The sequence below is a fragment of the Oryzias latipes genome, chromosome 2 (assembly GCF_053564925.1).
Source record: "Oryzias latipes strain Hd-rR chromosome 2, Olatipes_Hd-rR_3.1".
Lineage (NCBI taxonomy): Eukaryota > Metazoa > Chordata > Actinopteri > Beloniformes > Adrianichthyidae > Oryzias > Oryzias latipes.
The window spans coordinates 4,261,180-4,279,562 of NC_136238.1; the positions used below are offsets into that span (position 1 = coordinate 4,261,180).

The window sequence follows — 18,383 nt, forward strand, 5'->3', positions numbered from 1 at the left end:
CATGGTTTCATGGAGACTGTGATCAGATGGGTGGAGAAAGTCGTCTCCACCCTCCTGGAGGAGAAGCTGCAGAACCCGTGCTGTGATCCTAGAACCTCCAACAGACTCCCAGCTGATGAAACAGAGAGCAGAACGTTGATCTGATCTGTTGGAACCCACTCCATCCTGAAGCTGCACTGCTGAGTTCCTGTCCACCAGGGGGCAGCACTCCTTCATTCCAGCTGCAGGAAACCTTGATGTTCTGCAGAATCTGCAGCCGTTCAAACACTTCCTGTTACTGAGGAACAAAGACGTCATTCAAGAATGTGGTTCTGCTGCAGAACATTCTTCCAGACTAAAGCAGAGAAAAAGTCCCACAGAGCATCTGGAAGATCCACATTCTTTCAGTCAGAGCTGCTCTCAGGCTCAGACTCTGGTTCCAAACAGTCTGAATGTTGATGTTTGTGTCAGCAGTAAAGAGGTCAGAGGTCAGAGCAGAGCTGTCAGTCAACAATGTGATCAGAAAAGATGGAAACATTCCCAGAGAATCTAGGAATGTTCCATCAAATCAGAACAATGTTGATGTCTGCAGATCAATTCCTAAAAGCTGATGATGTGTTTGAGCTGAAAGGAACATTTCTGCTTTGAACAGACGACCATGAAGGCATCAGAGCTCCTGCTCCAAACTCCAACATGTGATGCAACAAGCTGACAGTTGATCTGACAGCAAAGGAATGGATGAGGAAGACAGACTAGGAGGAAAGTCTCTGCAGAGCTGAAAGAGCACAGGAAGAGAAAACAGACTCAGGTGGTTGGAGGAAGATCAGCAGGTATGAGGTGGAGAAGAGAAACACCTGAAGATCCTGATCCTTGGAGGGAAAACAGAGATTTGGAGCTTTGGAGAGATCAGTGGGACTCTTTTTCTAAACTTCCTGCAGTCATCAAAGTGTCAAACTAAAGTGTTTTTCTGCTCCTCACATCTTTCTCTCTGTTGGAATCTGTCAGAGTTTTTCCTGGAAGCTCTGACAGATCTGGAAGATCCACATTCTTTCACTTTGAGCTTTTCTTTGGGATCAAATCTCTGCCTCCAACGGCTGTTCTGACTGATGATCAGAAGGAGCTGTTTCCAGGAAATAGTCAGGCCCCTCCCTTCAGCTCCATCAGGAGCAGAAGGTCACATGACCTTCACTGACATCAATTATCTGTCAATCTGACAGCTTGAAGCTCCGCCCCTCCTCCCAGTGACTAGCAGGTTTCTGGTTGAACTTGTTTCTGTCTTTAGTTTCTATAAGGCTCACAGATCTCAGACGTGGAAAACTGCATTTTTTTCACCTGCGGAATATTGCTAAGATCAGAAATATATTTTCTAAGAGTGATGCTGAAAAACTCATCCATGCATTTGTTACGTCTAGACTGGATTACTGTAACTCTTTGTTAGCAGCGTGTCCTCAGAGTTCCTTAAGAAGTCTCCAGCTTGTTCAGAACGCAGCAGCTAGATTGTTAGCAGGAACTAGCAGAAGAGATCACATCACTCCTGTGTTAGTTTCACTTCACTGGATCCCAGTTGATTCTAGAATCAAGTTCAAGATCCTCCTGTTAACCTGTAAGGCCTTACATGGTATGACCCCATCCTATATTAAGGACCTCATAGTCCCTTACCATCCAATCAGAACACTTCACTCACTAAATGCAGGACTGCTTGTGGTTCCTAGAATTAGTAAAAGTACGGTTGGAGGTAGAGCGTTTAGTCACCAAGCCCCTGTCTTATGGAATAAACTCCCAGCTCATGGAAGAGAGGCCGACTCAGTTTCTACATTCAACGTTAGACTGAAAACATTCCTCTTTGGACAGGCTTATTGTCAGACTAGTTAATGTTCAGAGATTTTTTAACTTAATGTTAATGTGTTTAAATTAAACTTAATAGTAACTATTTGTTTTAAAGGCTGTGTCATACTTGGCTAGGATGCGAACAGACCCAAGTGCTGAAACCCGGAAAGACAAACACTGGAAGAGGAGTTAAGGGATTTAATTCAGAGTCTATGGATCAGACGAGAGGCTGGCTGAGGAGCCGTCACCGGAGACGTAAGGCGCAGAGAGAGAGAGAGAGGTGAGTTTCTTCGGAGGTTCCTTCGTCGGGCGTGATGTGGCTTACGAGTTGCGGTGTTGGGCGAACAGGATTGACGTGATTGCTGGAAGAAGTCTGAGCGAGATCGTGGCTTGGAATCTTGAGGACTTGAGGCAGAGGATCTAATGATTAGATCCAGGTCGGCACCAGAGGTAGCGTGATCCCTGTAGGCAGAGCGAGAGTTTGGATAAGTCGAAGGCAAACACAAAACTAGGCAAGAGCTTAGGTAGACCATGAATGCACCATAGAGGGCAACGAGCTGGCGATGAGTAGTGAACCGGAGCCATCTTAAATACAGGTGCGTGTGATGAGGAAAATGCCGACAGCTGGATCCAATCTGCAGAGAAGGGGAAGGAGGGGAACCCTGGCGGCACCATAACAGTACCCCCCCCCTCAACGACCACCTCCAGGTGGTCCAGGACGGCGGTCAGGATGGGCTCGGTAAAAATCGGCGATGAGGGAGGGGTCCAGAATGAGCGAGCGCGAAATCCAGCAACGCTCCTCGGGCCCATAACCCTCCCAGTCCACCAAAAACTGAAAACCCCGACCACGCCGCCTGACGTCCAGAATACGACTAACCGTGAAGGCAGGGGCATCATCAATGATACGGGCGGGAGGCGGGGCAGCGGAAGGCGGGCAAAGAGGACTGTCGGTAACCGGCTTGATCTGGGAGACGTGAAACGAAGGGTGAATTCTGAGGGCAGCCGGTAATCGAAGACGAACGCAGGTAGGATTGATGATCTTCTCGATTTCATAGGGACCAATGAACCGAGGAGCAAGCTTGCGTGATGTGGACTGAAGCGGTATGTTCCTGGACGAGAGCCATACCTTTTGGCCGGGCCGGTAAGAGGGTCCTACCACCCTGTGTCGATTGGCCAGCCTGCAATTGTTCTCTTTAGTACGGAGAAGAGCGTCCCTGGTCTGCCTCCAGATGCGCCTGCATCGGCGAAGGTGTTCCTGGACCGAGGGAACAGCCACATCGACTTCCTGGGCCGGAAACAGCGGTGGTAGGTACCCTAGGCAGGCCTCAAATGGAGAGATTCCTGTGGCGGAAGAGGGGAGTGAGTTATGGGCATATTCTATCCAGACCAGGTGAGAAGACCAATCAGAAGCGTTCTGGGCAGCAACACAACGGAGAGCGGCTTCCAACTCCTGGTTAGCCCGTTCTGCTTGCCCGTTGGACTGCGGATGGTAACCGGACGAGAGACTAACGGTAGCTCCCAACGATGAACAGAATGCCCTCCACACTTGAGAGATAAATTGCGGTCCTCTGTCAGATACTATGTCCGCAGGAATGCCATGGTACTTAAAGACGCGATCAACCAGGACTTCTGCAGTTTCCAAGGCAGTGGGGAGTTGAGTCATAGGGATGAAGTGTACCGATTTAGAGAACCGATCTACCACAGTAAGAATAACAGTGTTGTCGTGGGAAGGTGGAAGACCAGTTACAAAGTCAAGGGCGATATGAGACCATGGTCTGCTAGGCGTGGACAGAGGATGGAGGAGACCAGAGGGAGACGAGGTGGAAGATTTGGATCGAGCGCACGTGGGACAGGCACTGATATAGTCGCGGACATCTTTGTCCATAGAGGGCCAAAAAAAACGACAGCGTATGAGTGCTAAGGTACGGTGGATACCTGCGTGACAGGAGACCCTGGACGAATGCCCCCAAGTAATAACATCAGATCTCAAGGACATGGGAACGTACAGAGTTCCTGGGGGGCCCGGAGTGTGATTGGGTTCCTCACCCTGGGCTTGCGATACACGAGTTTCGATCTCCCAGGTGAGGGACCCTACGATACATGCGTCGGGAATGATGGGGAGTTCGGTGCAATTCTCGTGGGTACTAAATTGGCGTGATAAAGCGTCGGGCTTGACGTTACGGCTTCCGGGTCTGTAGGTAATCGTGAAGTCAAATCTATCAAAGAATAGACACCAACGAGCCTGGCGTGCATTAAGCCGTTTGGCAGATCATAAATAGGCCAAATTCCTATGGTCAGTCCAAACAATAAAGGGATGGGTGGCTCCCTCCAGCCAATGGCGCCATTCTTCAAGCGCGAGTTTAATGGCCAACAATTCCCGATTACCAATGTCATAATTCTGCTCAGTAGAGGAGAGCTTCTTAGAAAAGAAAGCACAGGGCTTAAGTTTACCCGACCCTTCCTCTTTCTGGGACAAGACCGCGCCCACCCCGGAATCAGAAGCATCAACTTCAACAATGAACTGACGGGATGAATCTGGTTGAATTAGAATGGGGGCTGAAACAAAAAGACGTTTTAGCTTAACAAAGGCTTCTTGAGCGGTAGAATCCCAACAGAATGATTTTAAGGATGAGGTGAGTTTTGTGAGAGGAGAGGCGATTTGACTGAAATTACGGATAAATCGCCGATAGAAATTGGCAAATCCCAAAAATTGTTGAAGTTTCTTTCTACTGTTGGGAGGATCCCAATTGAGAACGGCTTCGATTTTAGACGGATCAGGCCTCACACTCCCGGCTTCGAGAATGTACCCAAGAAAGGGGATGGTGGAAACATGAAATTCGCACTTCTCAGCTTTCACAAAAAGCCCATTCTCTAAAAGACGTTCCAGAACACGACGGACATGAATCTTATGTTGGTCTAAATTGGGAGAATAAATGAGGATGTCATCCAGATACACAAAGACGAAGCGATTTAAAAAATCCCGAAGAACATCGTTGACTAAACGTTGGAAAACGGCCGGCGCGTTGGTTAACCCAAAGGGCATGACCAGGTATTCAAAATGCCCTTGAGGAGTGTTAAATGCTGTTTTCCATTCGTCGCCTTCTCTCATTCGGATGAGATGGTAGGCATTGCGTAAATCTAGCTTGGAAAAAACGTTCGCCCCTTGTACTGAGTCAAAAACGGAGTTTAGTAATGGCAAGGAGTATTTATCTTTTATGGTAATCCGATTGAGTTCCCGATAGTCCACACACGGGCGTAGCGTCTTGTCTTTTTTCTCTACAAAGAAAAAACCGGCCCCTACAGGAGAGGAAGAGGGGCGAATATGACCATTAGCGAGAGCTTCCTGAAGGTACCTTTCCATGGCATCTTTTTCGGGTACAGACAGATTAAAAAGCCTGCCCTTAGGTAAACTGGCCCCTGCCAGAAGGTCAATAGAATAATCGTACGGTCTATGTGGTGGTAAAGAGTTGGCTTTGGTTTTACTAAAGACAGTTTGAAGGTCGTGATAACAGATAGGGACCTTAGATAAGTCTACCTCTTCCTGGTGAAGGGAAGATGGCGCAATGGAGGGAAGGGCAGATTGCAGACAGTTAGCCATACAAAAGTAACTCCATTTATCAATGTGACACAGAGTCCAGTCTAATTGAGGATTATGAAGTTTAAGCCAGGGAAATCCCAAAATTATTGAATTCTGGGGGGAATTGGTGACGAATAATTGCAAATGTTCATGATGGTTACCGGAGGTGATAAGATGAATGGGTCTGGTGCGGTGGGTGATGCGGGAAAGGGGTTGACCACCCAATCCAGCAGCCTTCATAGGGGTTTCCAGGAGTTCAGTAGGGATGGATAGTTGATTGACTAGGCCTTGGTCGATGAAGCTTTGTTCAGCTCCGGAATCAACCAGAGCTTGCAGTTCGTGGACATCAGTCTGTAATTTTAATTTGACAGGTAGGCACAAGAAATTCTTGTTAGAAGAGTTCATTTCCTTACCCCCGGGTACCCTGTCATCTAACGGGGGGTTCTGCAGTTTAAACGAAGTAGGCATTGTGAGATGAAGTGTTCCTTGCTTCCGCAGTAGAAGCAAGCCCGTTCTTCCCTCCTCTTCTGACGTTCCTCCGGGGAGAGCTTGGAATGTCCGATCTGCATAGGCTCTTCCTGAACCTTCCGGGAGAAGTCCTGTACTGACGTAGAGGGAAGAAAATAAGGCGAGGTAGAACCGTCTTTCATGGGGTTTGGTGGTTTACGTGCTGTAAAAAACTTTTCAGTCCGTCGTTCCTTTAAACGAGTATCAGAGCGGAGAGCAGCAGTGACTAGTTCTTCGAAAGTTTGAGCTTCTGGTTGAGAGCATAGGTGATCCTTGATGGTTTTGTTAAGGGATTTATAAAAGATCCCTTTAAGCGCCTTTTCTGGCCAACCAGCTTCTATGGCCAGGATGCGGAAGTCTATTACATGATCACTTACTGAGCGGTTGTTTTGTTTTAAGCTCAGTAATTTACGTGTGGCCTCGTCCTCACGATGGGGTTGATCGAAGACAAGTTTAAACTCCTCGAGAAATTTGTTAAATGATAGATGGGAAAGGGGGTTTAAAGCTAAAAAAGCCTGCGCCCATTGCAAAGCCTTGTTACGAAGGGAATTTACAATAAGGGCAATCTTGCTGTGGTCTGACTGGTAGTAATTAGGTGCTTGTTGAAAGATCAATTGGCATTGTAACAAGAAACCCCCACAGTTCTCCACTTCTCCGTGGAATGCTTCCGGTTGTAACCGGAAGTTTTCCGATGACGAAGCGGAAGCGGCGGCCGCCATGTTACCTGGTTGCGGGAGTGGCGCGTTACTCACGGGAGCGGCCGTCACATGACTTGTTAGATCCCGTAAAGCCTGGGAAATGGTATCCATACGGCGGAACAAATCCTGTTGCGCCGAGGCCATTTGAGATAGGGCGTCCGCCTGATGACCCAAGAGGGCGCCTTGCTGGGAAACGGCATAGCGTAGTCCTTCCGGATCAGCTGGGTCGGGAGTATGGCCAGCTCGTTCTGTCATATTTGGCTAGGATGCGAACAGACCCAAGTGCTGAAACCCGGAAAGACAAACACTGGAAGAGGAGTTAAGGGATTTAATTCAGAGTCTATGGATCAGACGAGAGGCTGGCTGAGGAGCCGTCACCGGAGACGTAAGGCGCAGACAGAGAGAGAGGTGAGTTTCTTCGGAGGTTCCTTCGTCGGGCGTGATGTGGCTTACGAGTTGCGGTGTTGGGCGAACAGGATTGACATGATTGCTGGAAGAAGTCTGAGCGAGATCGTGGCTTGGAATCTTGAGGACTTGAGGCAGAGGATCTAATGATTAGATCCAGGTCGGCACCAGAGGTAGCGTGATCCCTGTAGGCAGAGCGAGAGTTTGGATAAGTCGAAGGCAAACACAAAACTAGGCAAGAGCTTAGGTAGACCATGAATGCACCATAGAGGGCAACGAGCTGGCGATGAGTAGTGAACCGGAGCCATCTTAAATACAGGTGCGTGTGATGAGGAGAATGCCGACAGCTGGATCCAATCTGCAGAGAAGGGGAAGGAGGGGAACCCTGGCGGCACCATAACAGGCTGCTAGAAGTTGAAGCTGGGGTAACTATGGTGCACTGGGGTTCTGTCCTCTTTTCTCTTCTACTTCTACCCTTCCTCTCTCTATTCTTGATCATTATTCATCATTTAGTTCTCCATGACTCTGTTTGGTGCAGTGATTCATGTACTGTCCCTCTTTCCCTCTTTCCCTCCTGGGGGGTGGGAGTGCTTCCAGACTCCAGTTGGCTCATCTCCTGCTCCTACACCTGGCTGTGGACCCCCCCTCTGGCTTGTCTGGTGCCCCCAGCCGTCCCCCAACTTCATCTGGATGAAGATCATCTGCTGGACTTTAAATGTGTAGTTCTAGAGTTACATACGTTTATTCTCTCTAAGAGTTCTGGTTCATCGCCTGTCCGTCCTGGGGGAGGATCCCTACTTCAGATAGACAGACAGACAGACAGACAGACAGACAGACAGACAGACAGACAGACAGACAGACAGACAGACAGATAGATAAGCTGCCCACACTTAAAAACACAATCATTCCTAAAACAAATAAAAACACAATAAATAGATAAAAAGATAAAAGGAAATTCCTAAAATCAAGTCAAGTTTCCCAGAATTCCAGTCTAATCAAAAACTAAAGTCAAATCTTCAACACAGAGTGTTGTTCAGTCTGATGGCTCCTGGGACAAAAGACTTTCTAAGTCTGTCTGTGGTACAGGGTTGGGATAAAAATCTGCTGCTGAAGCTACTCTTCTTCTCACTGAAGGCCTCATAGAGGGGTGTCTCATTGTCCATGATTGTCTGGACAATGTTCGTTGTTCAGCCCCCTCCTCCATTGAGGCCAGCTTCAGTCCCACCACAGAGCTAGCCCTCCTGATGGTCTCGTTTTACAGTTTTTCTCAGTCGCTTTAGTACAATTCTCAGATCAGAATGAAATTCCCAAAACTATTTGTTCAATCTTCACATCATGATGTCACTTGTGCACATCATATAAGCAGTTTCTCACTTCTTTGAACAAGTTGCAATTGCTTTGGTACATCCATGCAAATGATTATGTACAATTCTATGCTCTTTGCTACATTATCAATTGTTTATGTCATGTTGATCAAAATGTATTATATAGTTCACTGTGCAATAGTCTTACTCCTCAAAACACCTAGTCATTAATTCATCGTATTAGTCATTAACTGCAAAATGGTTGACCAAGTTGTCATAATGTGACAAACATATTTTGCTGTATTGCAAGAGAGGATATTCGCTGTGATGTGGATGAGAATTTGTGGTCTAACATACAGGAACGACAAGAGGTGTAGGAAGACCACACCAATTCCTACTGCACTGCCTGGACTGTTGGACAGAATATTGTCCTATCTTTCTTTTCCCTTTGTGTTACTGTTTGCAGTGGGTTTTTTCTATGTTGGTATGACATGGTCTGTCAACAAATTACAATATGAACAATAAAAGTGTAAATGTGAATCTTGTCCAGTCTTTTGCAATCAAACAAAAAAAGTGTAATTTACATTTTACAATAATTGTCATAAAAACTTTAGCCATAGTTTCCATCAGAACCTCCCTCTAAAGTACACAGTTATATTGACAACAGGACTAAGTCATTTGACTGTCTTGTTCAGAGACAATGACACAAGGACTTGACATTCTGAAGGCACTGACATGTTCAATGACATAAAGACTTAGCTTTGAGAGATGAACTAAAGATTTTGAGCAAGTTACAGGCTTTTGCAAGAAATCCATAGTGTTTTGCTGTTTGTACAAATTGTTTTGAGAAATGCACACACGTATTTGCAAACTTCAATTCTGATCTGAGAATTGTACTAAAGCGACTGAGAAAAACTGTAATCAGGTGAGGTTTCTCTTGCTTGTGCTGCAGCAGCAGATCACAGCGTACAGCAGAGCACTTTCCATGACTGTTTGATAGAACAGACTGAGAAGCTTGGAAGAGATGTTCGAAGATGCCAGCCTTCTCAGGAAGTGCATCCTGGTTACTGAGCAGGGTGGGGTTCTGGTTCCAGTCCAGGTTCTTGTCCAACACCACTCCCAGGTATTTAGGAGACGTGACCGTCTCCACCAGGTCACCGTCTATGCAGATTGGCTGGGAGAGGGGGGGTTGTCTTCTGAAGTCCAGAATGAGTTCTTTGGTTTTTCTGATGTTTAGCTGGTTCTGCCTGGACCAAAGAACAAAATCCTGCACCAGCTGCCTGTCCTCCACCTGCTTGTCACAATGTGACAAGAATGTGGATCTTCCAGATCTGTCAGAGCTTCCAGGAAAAACTCTGACAGATCTGGAAGATCCACATTCTTTCACTTTGAGCTTTTCTTTGGGATCAAATCTCTGCCTCCAACGGCTGTTCTGACTGATGATCAGAAGGAGCTGTTTCCAGGAAATAGTCAGGCCCCTCCCTTCAGCTCCATCAGGAGTTTCTGCTTCAGTGTCAGTAGATGACAGATGAGGGGGGGTCATGCACGTCTGGAAGGGGGAGAACAGAAAGCAGAAGGTCACATGACCTTCACTGACATCAACTATCTGTCAATCTGACAGCTTGAAGCTCCGCCCCTCCTCCCAGTGACTAGCAGGTTTCTGGTTGAGGCTGCTGCACCTGTGCTGCCCCGCCCACCTGTGCTGCCCCGCCTCCATCCAGGTGGACTCTTCCTGGTTGTGAGTCAGTGATCAGTGCTGCAGCTGCGTTGACACGGTGAGGGAGACTCTTCTTCCTCTTCATCTCTTTGCAGAAACTGAAGTGAGTTTGTTTCTGGAACTTTGTCTTCACTAACTTGACTGTTTGTTTCTGAATGTTTGGAGAAGATCTTCTTCTTTCTCTGCAAACTCTCCTCCCTCTGCTGTTTCCAAAGCTTCATCATTGTTGGATCAACAACATGGAGGACTCTTCTTCATCACCTCAACAACAATCAGCTGATGCTTGTTGGCTTTTTTCATTTCTGACTCCAAACCTTCCTGTTCTCCTCCATCCAGTCTGTGGGAGAACTCCTTCCTAAAGTAATAGATTACAGTTCCAGGTAACAGAGTCCTATTTCCTCCTTCCATGTTCAGGAACTCTGGGATTCCATCAGACCAACAAGCTAGAATAGAAATGTTTGGAGCAGAGAGACCATGAGGCCTTAGTGGATGAAAACAAAGATTTTTCTGCTTTTCTTCAACTATCAATTCTATTTTTCAGATCATCTTCAATGATTTTGCTGTTAGTCTTCATAGACTCTAAACTTTAGTTGTTGTCTTCCTCATGGTGTGTTTTGTGTGTTTTTGGACAGAGTTGTGTGTCTAGTTTTTCTAGTTCAGTCATTTGAACTTTAGGACAGAGAATTGGAGCCACCATCAAAATAACAAAGAAATACATTTATCAGAATAAAGTCCTACAATTCTGACTTTTGTCTCATAATTCTCCAACTTTCTTTGTGTAGAATGACCACTTTGTCTCCTAAATGTCTAACTTTCTTCTAGTAAATGTGTAGTTTTCTTCTTAAGGCGGTCCTAGTTCTCCGTGGTAGAACCTGCTTTAATGAAAGCGTTTGTTCCTGAGGCTCACAGGCCTGTAGTTCTCTGTTTGAGACCACCTCCACAGACGGGTCAGAGAGCGGTTCCTGGTCCAGAACAGGATCCACTTGGGTGGATTCAGACTGAACATTTAATCCAGATTATCGGGAAACAAACTCTGGTTCACTTTAAACCAAATGTGTCCAGTCTGAACACAGCCTAAGTTTTCTTTTCATGGACTAAAGTCACTTCAGCTGAATTCTGATCCTCCGATTGTGTTTCCATTGTTTTCACTTTAGCAGAAATAAACTTTATGATTAGAAATCTTCATGAAACCAAATCATCCTTCATAGAAATGAGAACAACTCTGTGGAAAAGTTTTTCTTCTGCAGCTGTTCTAAAGAAACTAAAAAGTAACTCAGGACTCATGTTACAGTTTTCAGAGAGTAATCCTGTAAGGTAATGGATTACTTTAGAACAATTAACCTGTAATGCTTTCCAGTTCAGAGGTTCAACAGTGGAATCAAAGTCTCTGTTGGAGCTTTGAGAGGAAGAATTCATGTCTTTCTTTCTTTTCTCCTCATTCTTTGATTTTTGTCTGTTTTTCTTGATGCTTCATGTTTCCTGAAGTGTAGAAACAGGAAGTTTGTTGTTTCTGTGTCAAAGTGACTGAATGGAAATGTTGCTGCTGCAGCTCCATGTCTCCACCTGCTGGAGGGAGAGCAGAAGTGCAGCAGCTGATGGCAGCTTCCTCTGATGATGAGGAGGGTTTCCTCTGCAGGTGAAGGTGTGTGTGAGCTGATGTGGATCCAGTGAATCCAGCAGCATGGATCAGTGGGAGGAGCCACAGGAGGGAGCCCCTCCCTCTAAAAGCAGATATGGTAACCATGACAACCTGAGCAAAGCTCAGAGGTGAGATGAACATCTCCAACTGTCCATGATCTTCTCCATGTCAGAGCTCAGGACTCACACCAGCAACCTGCATTCTTCACAGGAACCAACCTGGATCTGGATCTGGACCTGGACCTGATTCTCGATCCAGCAGTGTGTCCATAATGAGTGACGGATCAGAGGATTATGTACATGCATTCAAAATCAGCTGTTCAAGAGTGAAACAGTAAGTGTCAAATACATGTCATGGATGTAACAGATGGACAATGATTGATTGATGGATGTTTTTCCCACATTAAAAAAGTCTGCATGCAGTGTCACACAGTTGTCAGAAGGGGGCGTTAGAACAGACTGTCTCACTGCAGATCAGTCTGTTCATGATCTGAGTTCAACATGAAGAGAATCTGGGGCCTGTTTCAGGAAGGAGGTTAAGTGTAAACTCTGAGTGCATTAACCCTGAAATCAGGGAAACCCTGGGTTTTCCGTTTCAGAATGGGAGGTTTGTTAAACCAGAGAAAGCAGAGTAAGTCAAACCCTTTTCTGAAAGAGAGGTAACTTTTACTCTGAGTCAGTATCCATGGTTACTTATGCTGTGAACCTAACCTGGTCGGGAGCAGGTTTTATTCTCTAAACTCAAGGTTTCTGCCGGTCCCCTCCCCTTTTTAAAGACAAAGCGGTATTTTTTGCTTTAACCTTCATTGCCCACATTTCCGTCACACAGAGACAAGTGACAAGAATGGCTTGTCCTTTTTTGGAGGACCCAATAGACGAGGAGGCTGCATTAATTCCTAGAGAATTACATTTATGTCGTGCGAGGATTTTGAGAAGACTCAATTTTTTTGTCATTTCCCCATACGTTTTTGTTTGAGCGTTACTGTTTTTCGTTGCAATTACATATACAATGAAAGCAACATTAGATATGTATAGCTATGTAGATGTTTTATATGTCAAATATTGTCAACAAAGCCTACATCCATGACATGCTCACATTTACCTGATTGAATTATGTTTTTATACTTCATTTTTAGCTGCTGCCATGTTCTTTTAATTCCTGCAGGATTGCATCTACATGACAATGAAATCAGGGACATTGAATTAGATTAATGTAACAATTACTTTTAGGAAACACAATTTGCTAGCACTGCTTACTTTCTTAATCCCATATAAACCTATACCAGTTGATCAATACAAGGGTAGACAAAAGTTCACTTTTAAAAACACAATCGAATGTATAAATATTAAACTGACCAACGTTTGCCAGAGGGGAAGGTTAACAAAAAAGTCCTCTAAACATTACCGACGTTAAATGCATCACCCCCCCCCCGATTTGTTCTGTACACTATGCAGCATTTCAATTACACCAGGAATACCACTTCAAAAGTACACCTAAATATCGCCATTTTTTATTTCACACCTTAAGCTATTTAAAAAGTTATTACAGCCAATATTTTATAACAATGATTTAAATGCAAACTTAGGCATTAACTTGAGCAGCTATGTTTTCCACGCTAACTGTCTCTGTTTTGCAGATGCAGCGGTGTTGCTTTTCTTCTGGAATATGTGCTCATATTCACTGTAACTCTGCAGCAGCACGTCAAGTTCAGCTGGAGAAAAATACGCAGACCTCTTTTTTTCCACGGTTGCCATGGTGACTCGTGATATCTGCGCTCCATTGATAATGGCTTCTAATAGTCTCGGTGCGCACGCTCACCTCCGAATCAGTCCACTCAGAGTTGATTGATCTAACTCTGATCAGCTTCTCTGAAACAGAAAACTCAGAGTTCTTAATCTCTCAATTGACCAACTCAGAGTTCAAGTTTAACTTCAGAGTTGGTTGAACTTCCTTTCTGAAACCGGCCCCTGATGACCAGAAGAGATGAGTTTCTAATAAAACAATTGTTTTTCCATCAGGATTCAACAGAGACCTGGACCTGGATCTGAACTTGGATCTGGATCCAGCAGTGTTTCCTTCAGGAGTGATAGATCAAAGGGTCGTATACCAGACTTCAAGGACATCCATCCAGGACTGGAACAGTAAGTGTTTGTCAGAGTTAAAGGATTCTGGATTCTAGTTCAGATGATCTGTAGTTTTCAGATGAAGGACTTGAGGTCTGGTTCAGTTCTGGATCTCTCTGATCAGACTCACTTGGAGCATCATGTGTGTGATGAGATCTTTTCAGTTGAGTCTTCTGAGAGTCTCTGAGAGACATCAGAGATGTTGGAGAAGAAAACATGTTGACTGCTGACTCTGACTGACAGCAGCTCCAGTCTGATTCCAACCAAATCAGGAGAAAAGTTCCAGTTTTCTCTGCTTTGCTAGATTTTCTTGGTGGAAATGTCTGACTTTGGTTTCATAGTGTGGCTGATTTCTCCAAGTCTGACAATTCCACTGGTTTCTTTTTCTGAAGAAACGGGTGGAATGAAGATTCAATCAGATCAGGTTCTGTCAGGTTGGGTGGATACTGAACATGAACAGCCTTTTTCAAGTCCAGCCACAGATTCTCTATGGATTTAGGTCAGGGCTTTGACTCGGCTACTCCAGTCTCCGGGCGACTAATGCCCACACTAAAAATGATCTTGGGGGTTGGATATAATTACATGGGGGGCTGGATGTGGCCTGCGAGCCTTGACTTTGACCCATGTGGAGTAAAGGAGTTTGAATGGACTTCTTCAACACAGCTTATTCTGTCACTTAATGAAAATGATAATGAAAATGGTATTTGACATTTCATTTTCAAAAAGTTCTCTGGTAAATGTGTAGCAAAATTCATTTAGAAATGTCTAATTTGATCATTTAAATGGATTAAGAGAAATGCTTTTTCATTTTCAAAATGTAACTGCATCAAATGACTCAAAATTCAAATGAAAAAGCAATTTTTAAAAATGCTTTTTCATTTCTACTTAAAAACCGCTTATTCTGTGTCCTAATTCAAACGAAAATGCAAAGAGGGGATTGAATTTGCATTTTCACATCCACCCTGCGAACATTGTCTCAATATTCATTTAGGAAAAGCATTTCCAGCGAGGAGGCGGGGCGATGACGTCACTGCTTTCTCCGTGTGTCAGACACACCAAGAGCAGACTGTGTTAGCGACAGAGAAGACGGCTTTGAGGTGGTTGGGAACTTCAGACGATTTTACACAGCTTCTCAGGACTACAAAGTAGCATGTCCGCCTTCTTCAGTCCTCATTCGGACGCACTGTGGACAAGCTTTTGTTCTTCGGACCGCCAACTACCTTCGTATAGCGGAGCGCGAAGCTCCCGATGATCGCTGAAGGAGGAAATGCTGCTACGATCTGACAAACCATCATATGAATGTGTTTCCAGCGGTGTCCAGAACAAAAATAAAGACTGATGTAATTCCCACATTTAAAAAAAAAAACTATCCTCATATTACCTCATATCAGGGTGAGGGGGTGGGGGGCTTAGCCTGCGATACGCCTTGGGGGGGCTACTTGGTAGTGGTCCCCCCCTCCCATGGTTGCTGTATGGAATGGGCCCCCCCCCCCTCTTTCGGTTTTATTTGCACCTTAGACATGTAGGGCCCTTGGTAGGGGGGGGTGCTTGGACATCACTGCCAGCAAGCAGCAGATGTCCTCCTAGCACCCTACCCGCCAATTTTAACCACACCTTAGACATTTAGGGCCCCTTGGTGGGGAGGGTGAGGGGACATCACTTTGAGTAATCAGGAGATGTCCCCTCAGTGCCCTACCCGCCAATTGTAACTGCACCCCTCTTAGTACACACACCCCTCCCCCCTCAAAATATACATTCCAACATAAAAACACACACATGCACACACACACCCTCTCAAACACACACACACACATTTGCAAGGAAGGTGGGGCCTAGGACCATCTGTCCCCTACCACTTACCTGGTGGGGGGTACGGGGTCCTTGGCAACGGCGGCCGTGTCCCCTGGGTGCCGGTTTCCTGGGCCCGACGGTGCTCTCTATGCACGGGGGGGGGGGCCACATTACACCTGAGCCGGGGGTGTCCGTGTCCCTGGGGGGTGGGTTCGGGTCCCGTACCGCAGGGACACAGACACCCCCGGCCCAGGTGTGATATGATCCCCAGTTTCTGGGCTTGCCAGAAACCTCAGGGATCCCTCTCCCTGCGTGGGGAGAGCACCGCCGGGCCCAGGAAACCAGCACCCAGGGGACACGGCCGCCGTTGCCAAGGGCCCCGCACGCCCCACCAGGGATGGGGAAAGGTCGCACCTTCCTTGCGACATGACTGTGTGCGTGTGTGTGCGTGTGTGTATGTGTGTGTGTTTAGGTTTGAATGTATATTTTGAGGATTAAAGGGTGTGTGCACTAAGGGGGTGCAGTTAAAATTTGCGGGTAGTGATGTTCGCTGCTCCTTGCCCTTCTGCCGTGGGCCGGGGTGGGGGTTGGGGCCTCCGGTGCCTGGCGGGGGTGGTGGGGGCTCCGTTGGTCGGGGGGTCGGGTCCGGCGCCTGGGTGGGGCGGCCTGGGGCGAGGCGTGGTCCTCTGGGCTTGGGTGTGGGGGTGCGTGGTGGGGGGGTGGGGTGGTGGTCTGGCTTGGCTTGGGGGGGTGGTCCCTTTGCCTGTTCTGGGGGGGGTTGGCGGGGGGCGCTGCTCGGGGGGGGGGGGCCCAGCGGCGCTGGACGGGCTTCCCATCTACACCTGGGGCTGGAATCGGCCCTTCCCTGGCTCTGGGGCGGGACGGGGCAACCCTTTTGGGGCCCCCGGTCGCTCTGGGTGTCATCCGCTTCGGCTGCGGGGTCTGGGGGTGGGGTGGGGTGGGGGTCTTGTCGGCCCTGTCCTGTGGGGGGGCATTCTGGGGGAGGGGGGGGGCACTATTGGTACGGGGCAGGGGGGGTTGACGGGTCGGGGTCTCCGCTGAGGCCATCGGCGGTTTCCCCGGCCGGTTGGCTGCCTCGGTCCCGTCGAGGCCTGACCAGAGCTCTTCTAGGGCCGGCGTTTGGGGGTGGGGGCCTGGGCTTGCTCCGGGGGGGGCCGGCGCCTTCTGGCTCCTCTCTCTCTGTGTGGGGGTGGTGGTGCTGGGCCTGGGGTGTCTGCGCCTCAGGGGGTGGGGACCCGGGGCTGGGTGGGCCTGGCCCCCTTGCTGGGGGTGGGGCGGGGGACAGCTGTTTGACCACCGGGGGACAGTCTATCATCTGTCCCCAACTTACCCCCTTCCTCATATAACCTCATAATAGGGTGAGGGGGTGGGGGGCTTAGCCTCCGATGAGCCTTGGGGGGGGGGGGGGGGGGGGTTTACTAGGCAGTGGCCCCCCTCCTGTGGTTGCCGTATGGAGTGGGCCCCCCCCTCTTTCGGTTTTATTTGCACCTTAGACATGTAGGGCCCTTGGTAGGGGGGGTGCTTGGACATCACTGCCAGCAAGCAGCGGATGTCCCCCTAGCACCCTAGCCGCCAATTTTAACCGCACCTTAGACATTTAGGGCCCCTTGGTGGGGAGGGTGAGGGGACGTCACTGTGAGTAATCAGGAGATGTCCCCTTAGTGCCCTACCCGCCAATTTTAACCGCACCCCCCTTAGTACACACACCCCTCCCCCCTCAATATATACATTCCAACATAAACACACACACATGCACACACACACACCCTTTCAAACAGACATACACGCACACACATTTTGCAAGGAAGGTGGGACCTGGGTCCGTCTGTCCCCTGCCTCTTCCCTGGTGGGGGGTACGGGCCCCTTTGCAGCGGCGGCCGTGTCCCCGGGGTGCCGGCTTCCTGGGCCCGGCGGTGCTCTCTCCGCGCGGTGAGGGGGTTCACATTACATCTGAGCCGGGGGTGTCTGGTCCCTGGGGGGTGGGTTCTGGTCCTTGCTCCTGAGCGCTGGGCCCCGCCAAATTTCCAACTGTGGCCGAGCCTGGTCGGGCCATATTTACAACACCCCTTGTGGGCCCTCTTTTTTCCCCGGGATTCCCCCCTCCTGGGCGGGGGCGGCGGGCCCCTGCCTCGCTCCTCCCTGGACCAACCGTGGGCCGGGCGGGTGGCTGCCTGGAGTGCGGAGCGGGTCTCCCTTGGGGGGTCCTGGCTCGTACCTGGGGTTGGGGCGGGGGGATGCCCGGAACTCCTGGGTGGTGGTGGGGTGCTCGTTTGGGGCTGTGGGCGTCTTTCTCCGGTGGGGCCCTGCGTTGGGTTCTCCCGGCGCGGCGGGGGGGCTGCTCTCCTGGTTGGGCTGGGGCGGCGCTCTCTTTCCCTCCGTGCGTCCCTGGCCTCTGGCTCTGGGGGCCTTGCGGCGGCCCTGCTGGCCCTGGCCTGGGTGGCGGGCTTGGTCGCCCGGGCGGCGGTTGTTCCCTGCCGGTTCCCGTGTGGCGTTGGGGGGATTCCGGCTGCCGCTGCTGCTGCGGTGGGGGTCTTGGGGTGGGGATGGCTGGGCACTCTCCCTCCTTCTTTTCACGTTCCACCATCCATTTTAGAAGAACATAAACACTCACCTGAGCACTGGTGTTAGCTCACCTTTGCACTAACAGTTTGCATGACTGAAATATTTCACACTAGTTGGTTTTAAGGCATAAGTATGCGTGTGAACACTATCTGTTTTGTGTACATGTCGACAGGTGGACATTTTTGCAGCTAGCAGGTGTGTTTATAACATTTGAGTGTGTGTGTGGACAGGCT

At 48.4% G+C, this 18,383-nt stretch overlaps 1 long non-coding RNA gene across 1 annotated transcript; it reads left to right on the forward strand.

Moving 5' to 3' along the window:
- The first annotated feature begins 9,979 nt into the window (after positions 1-9,979).
- Positions 9,980-14,088, forward strand: LOC144983701 (uncharacterized). The gene is made up of 4 exons (XR_013647461.1): positions 9,980-10,117; positions 11,651-11,781; positions 11,864-11,986; positions 13,672-14,088. It is a non-coding gene; the product is annotated as an uncharacterized LOC144983701 (long non-coding RNA).
- The last annotated feature ends 4,295 nt before the right edge of the window (positions 14,089-18,383 follow it).